Source organism: Mustela putorius, unplaced genomic scaffold (genome assembly GCF_011764305.1).
Source record: "Mustela putorius furo isolate JIRA1106 unplaced genomic scaffold, ASM1176430v1.1 tig00004053_pilon_pilon_pilon, whole genome shotgun sequence".
Classification (NCBI taxonomy): domain Eukaryota; kingdom Metazoa; phylum Chordata; class Mammalia; order Carnivora; family Mustelidae; genus Mustela; species Mustela putorius.
The window spans coordinates 1,284,737-1,291,056 of record NW_025422186.1 but is presented as its reverse complement, the minus strand read 5'-3'; positions in this window follow the sequence as shown (position 1 = coordinate 1,291,056).

Below are 6,320 nucleotides of genomic sequence, written 5' to 3'. Positions count from 1 at the left end.
GAAGAGGAGAGAGGAGCAGAGGAGAGGAGAGGAGAGTGTGGGAGAAAAGGAAGAGAGCAGGGCAGGGGGAGGGGAGGAGAGTAGGGGAGGGAAGAGGAGAGGAGAAGAGAGCAGAGGACAGGAGAGGAGAGAAGAGTAGGGGAGGGAAGAGAGGAGAAGAAAGGAGAGGAGAGAAAGGGGGAGAGGAGAAGAGAGTTGGCGGAGAGAAAAAAGAGAGGAGAGAAGAGCAGAGGATAGGAGAGGTGAGGAGAAGAGAGTAAGGGAGGGAAGAGGGAGAAGAGCGGAGAAAGAAGGAGAGAGGAGGAGAGGAGAGTAGGGGAGGGGAGAGGAGTAGAGACGGGAGGAGAGAGCAGAGCAAAGGACAGGAGAGAAGGGAGAGGAGAGTAGGGGAGGGGAGAAGAGGAGAGAGGAGAACAGAGCAGAGGGGAGGGGAGAAGAGAAGAGGAACAGAAGGGAGGGGAGAGATGTGGGCAGAGAGCTTAGAGAAATAACTGAATGGTTTAGGGGAAGGTGGATCATCAGTGTTGAGGCGGGCTTGAGAACAGTTCCCCAAATCAGAAAGGGTTACATAAAGAGTCCTGTAGGGAAAGAGCACAGGAAGTCTGCTGTTGGGCCTCAAAACAGAAGGCTGATAGCACATGGTCAGACTGCCACTGTCTGAAGGGCCATTATCTTACAGAAGGTGCACATACTCCCAAGGGCCACTCTTGCCCTGGAGATCTTGGCCTTGAGGCCAATGATGTTTCCATTTCTGATCTCCATAGGGAGGAGGGACTTAAGCCCAGTGGGTCAGGCCTGGCCTGGGTCCCCATACACCCTCATTCTGTCCTAGCCCAGGCCTCCATGAAGGAGAACCTGGTGGCATTGCCCCAGGGCTTTCCAGAGATGAGCCTCCCCTGTCCCCAACCTGTCCCCACCCCCAGCCTACCAAAGAGTATTTGTCCCTTCCCATCCCTGACCCCATGGGTTACTATCTCAATTGTGAAACAACCAGACTCTCCCTCACCCTGTAGCAGGTCCCCTGATCCAGGCACCCCTGCCCCCTCCTGGAGAAGGTCCGGAGACAGGCAAGAGGACCCACTGAATAAAGAGAATGTGCTGTCTTTTCTTGGCTGAGACTGGAAATACTCCGTCAGGCCTGAGAGCTAGACAAGAAATGAGGCCTCCAAGGCCCCTTGGGGGCTATTAGCCTTTGTGCTGATCTCCTGGGAGTGGGAAGCCACATTACCTGGGACATTTACGAGCCAAGAAGAGCAGACAAGAAAGGCAGCCCGAACTGTGTCCCTGGGACAGGCCAAGGGGCTTTCAGGGCCAGGAGGTCCTGTGTCCTAGGCTGCGTGTGATGCCAGTGAAGGGAGGGGGAGGAGACAGCCTGAAGTAGTTGTCAGGGGAGAGATGGGAGACCTCCCAGGAGAGAGGGTATCATTCAAGGACTTCTGCTGGGTCCCAAATAGGCTCCATGAGACTGGGGAGTCCTTCTCTGCCAGTTTTCTCATTTGTCACAGCCTGTTTCCCTCTCCTGACTCCCGTGCCCTGCCCACACCCTCTCCTGTTTGGCCCACAGCACTTCGGGCCTAGCCACATGCCCCATCCCTAGAGTGCTCTTTTCAGCTGGGGAGGGGAAGAGGTGCTGGCTCCTTTCCAGAGACACTTCTGTAGATGTGAGAGACCCTAGGTCCTGCCTTCTAACTCCTGCATCCTCAGGAGGGGCAAGGGGACTGGGAAGTAAGGGGGACCTTAGGGCCCCAAAGAGCAGACCCTTGGAGACTACCATCCTCTCTTCCCCATCACCAAGTGCCCAGGAGACCCCTGGCTCAGAGCAGCCCAGGGCCTTGCCCAGTGGCAGGGGAAAGGGGCACCTCACTCCACCTCAAAGTCATTTGACTGTCCCTGTCCCCCTCACCACCCAGATCTTCCACCACCCCTCCAGCTGCCCCCTGCCCTCCATCACAGGCAGCAGAGCTGGGCAGCTTTCTTATGCCATTTTCTACACTGTGCTTCATGAGTAGACCTCTCTTGCACTAGTTCCTATGACTGAGTCTCCAAGCTGGATTCCTAGTAGTCCCCTGTCCCTTCTGCCCTCACCTGGCTATGATTCAGTTGTTCCCCTTCCCCCTGCCTCTGTGTTTCGGTGAGAGTCTCTGTATGTGTACTGCTTTCTGTTTTGTTGCATTGTGGGGCAGAGACCTCTCTGCCCTTGTTTAACCCCATAAAGAAATAAATGGTAAGACTTGATGATAACCCTCCCTTCATGGCTTTGTTCCATGGTGTCAAGCACTGGGAGAGAGGAGAAAGTCTAGGGTTTGTGGAAGGGGTGGGACCAGAGGACACTGACCACCCCTGCCCTACTTCTTGGTGGCTCAAGTCTCAAAAAAAAAAAAAAAGAAAGAAAGAAAGAAAAGAGGAAACTCTACAGGAGTCCATTCAGATGAGGAATCACAAAATCAACCATCCTCTGGGATCAGGCAGATAAGGGTGAGTGCACAAGGTGGGCCAGGCTGAGGCAAAGGTCACACTCCAAGTCTGTGAGTGGTGAGAAGGGCACGGTGTGTACATTCCGCAGGGGGCAGCTCAAGTCCAAGTTTGTCTTGTGGGAATGTGGGCATAGGGATGCCTTTTTTCTTTGTGAAGCCCCCTCATTTCTAAATGTTGGCTTACATCTGCAGAAAGCAAATCTCCATGTGGGCTTAAGACATCTGCTGTCCCCACAGGGCCCACGGGGCCTGGGGATCACTGGTTTCCCACATCTGCTGCAGCCTTTGGTTGCAGTCTACCAGCCTCATGTCTCCTCCGCTGCTTCACTGGGGGCCTGTGTACCCAGCATAGAAGTGAAAGGCCCCTGGGAAGAACTGCAGGAAGAGCGACAGACACAGTCCTCCACCGCCCCCAGCTTTTCACATAAACAGGGCAAGGGAGGGCATGTGTTAAGAGGGAATCTGGTGTCCTTACCAGCTTCTGAATTCCTGTGCCAAAAAAGCACAAGTCCCCCCAACACCCCCCAAGGTAACAGAGCAGGGAGGTTAGGGCATGGTCACGAGCACAAACTCTAGCACTGATATCTCCTACTTGTCTGGCTTGGCACAAGTTCCTTGACTTCTTTGAGCCATGGTGACCTCATCTGTCCAAAGGGTTATTGGGCAAATTCACACAGCATACCTACAGCACTTAGCACAACAGCATCCATGGAAAGGAGCTGCACAAGTATTGATCATGATTATCATCACGCTCAGTCTTTTTTCTCTTTTCTTCACCTCCACTTAACAATCTTATTTATTTATCTATTTATTTATTTGAGAGAGAGAGAGGCAGGGAGGAGCAGAGGGAGAGGAACAAGCAGACTCCGCTCTGAGTGCAGAGCTGCACATGGGACACAATCCCGAGATCATGACCTGAGCCAAAATCAAGAGTCAGAGGCTTAACCAACTGAGACACCCACCTAGGTGCCCCTTCACTCCCCACTTAAAATGGTCACCAAGTTTTGTCACTTCTACCTCTGTCATGTGTTGGCTCCTGCCCCTCCTTTCCACTCCCTCCAACTCTGCCACTTAACAGGCCTGCGGTAGCTCCTGTCTGGACTACTGCAATGGCCTACCAACTCATCTCTTGTTCAGTCACTCCAACTCCGATCCATCCTCCCCCATCACAGGGTGCTGAGGCACTTAGGAGGCACTCCAGAAATATTTCATGAAAGAACTGTCACCATGCAGCACACAGCTAATCTTCCTAAAGCGAAGAGATTATCCCTGTGATCCAAACACTGGTTGGCTCCATGTTGCCTGTACAGTCAAGAGTACAGGCTCTGACTTTCAAGGTTCTGCATGTTCTGATCCTATCCACCAGTCTGACCTTCCACTATAGGCTACCCCACACTCAAGTCCCAGCCACATTTGCCTGGTGGCTGTTCCCTGAAGGAGCTCCTTGCTTTGTCATCTCCTACCCTTTGGTCACATTGTTTCTTTTTCTTTTCTTTTTTTAAAGATTTTATTCGAGAGAGAGTGAGAGCAAGAGAGAGAGGGAGAACACAAGAAGGGGGAGGGTCAGAGGTAGAAGCAGACTCTCTGATGATCCCTGGGGATCTTGATGCAGGACACGATCCCGGGACTCCGGGATCATGACCCGAGCCAAAGGCAGTCACCTAACTGACTGAGCCACCCAGGTGACCCCACTTTGTTTCTTCTGCCTGGAGTGCCTTCTCTCCACCTCTACCTATCACTGCCTCCCCTAGTTTTCACAGTCCAGCCCAAATGCCCCCTCTGCTGTGAAGACTTCCACACTCCCCCCCTCCCAAGCCAAAAATGATCTGTACTTCTAGAACACTTTGCACACATTGCACCTTATCCATGGCACTTATTACATCCTGCCTCTATTCAACACAGTCATTTATTCATTGAAACATACCAATGGAGGAAAGCCTATACATGTCAGGCACTGTGCTCCATGCTGTGAATACAGCAGTAAAAGACCTACACACAATAGAGCCATGGGATAACCTGATGTTCTGTGTTCGGCAACCATGATAGACTTACTCTAACTTTCAAGTTTTTCTCTCACCACATGTCAACAAAGAGAGCCAGGCTCTCCTGGCAATGGGCATAGGGAAGAAAGGTGAGGGACTACAGGAGGCTATACACCCATGGTACTAAGGGAGTGAAAGACACCTTAGCCATGCCAAGGAAGTACAGGCACACTTCAGAAATATCAGGTTGTTCCGTTCCAGACCAGCACAATAAAGTGAGTCAAATGAATGTTTTAGTTTCCCAGTGTGTATAAAAGTTATGTTTATACTATGCTGTAGTCTATTAAGTGTACAGTAGCATTACATCTAAAAAAATGTACACATTAGGACGTCCAGGTGGCTCAGTCAATTAACCATCTGCCTTCAGCTCAGGTCATGATCCTGGAGTCCTGGGATGGAGTCCCACATTGAGCTCCCTGCTCAGTGGGGAGCCTGCTTCTCCCTCTCCCTCTGCCTGCCACTCTGCCTGCTTGTGCTCTCTCTCTCTCTGACAAATAAATAAATAAAATCTTTTAAAAAATGTACTTCCCTTAATTAAAAAATACTTTGTTCCTAAAAAAAATCGCTAGCCAACCTCTGAGCTTTCAGGGAGTTGTAGTTACTGATCACAGATCACCATAACAAATACAGTAATCACGAAAAAGCTTGAAATCTTGTGAGAACTATCAAAATGTCACATAGAGACATGAAGTGATCAAACGCTGTTGCAAAAATGGCGCCAACAGACTTGCTCCAGTCAGGACTGCCGCAAAATTTCTGTTTGTTAAAAGAGCAAAACAAAACAAAACAACCCTGCAGTCTCCGCAAAGCGTGATCAAGTGAAGCGCAATATAATGAGGCATGTCTGTAGCTCTACCAGCCCCATTTTGCTCTTCAACTCCTGGAGACTGCCCAGTAGCTGCCCCCCTGAGCCACCCATTTGCCCTGGGCCCAGGCCCCGGTGCTCTCCCTTCAGACTAACTGCACATAGCCTCAGACCCCTCCAGCCTCAGCATATGCAAGGAGGCACGGGGGCAAGGCACCATAGTGTAACAGAATCACTTGGAAAGCTCAGCATTATTTCACAAACTCCACAGGAGGTTCGAATGTGCATGTGCAGCCAGGCTTCTCAATTGCTGGATGAAGAGGAGGCCACAGCTCCGGCTCCGTCATTTGAGGATAAGTGGTGCTAGAAAAAGGCCACTTACAGTGAACCCACTTCAAGTAGGGCCCAACACTTCACAGTGTAGCGGGGGGAAAGGGCAAAAGAGTTTAGCAGGGACTTTATCTTGAGAAAGAAGATGGAAAACGGAGACAATATTTTTGATTTTTTGAAATGTGTCAATAATTGCAAATGTGCACTCATTCTTAGAATGAACAAAGAATGACTCAAGCTTTGAGGGATAACATAATTTCCTGACCAAAGTGCATGGGAACACAATAGCGCCTCTGGCCCCACCATCATACAGTTTTGTTTCGTCTTTCCAAAATTAGAGAGCTTCTTCGATTATCCCAAGGACCCCTTATAATCCTTTGAGAGTTGAATCATTTGCTTTGAAACCTTGATCTTGTCATTACCCAGGTCAGTGTTCTCTTCTGCCAGTGGTAACTAGGCTATCTCTGCCAAAGAACCATTCATCAAGGACTTCATATGACGTTAGTGATAAGTCTTCGACATCAACTTTCACTGAACTTCAGGAAACCCTGAATCTTCTTCAAGGCCCGCGGTTTCACTCTCAAATTTCTATGCACCATGTAATGCTAACAATTAACAAGAGAATGGAAAGAACTTAGCATGATGGGTACAGAGAAACAGAATGGGAGT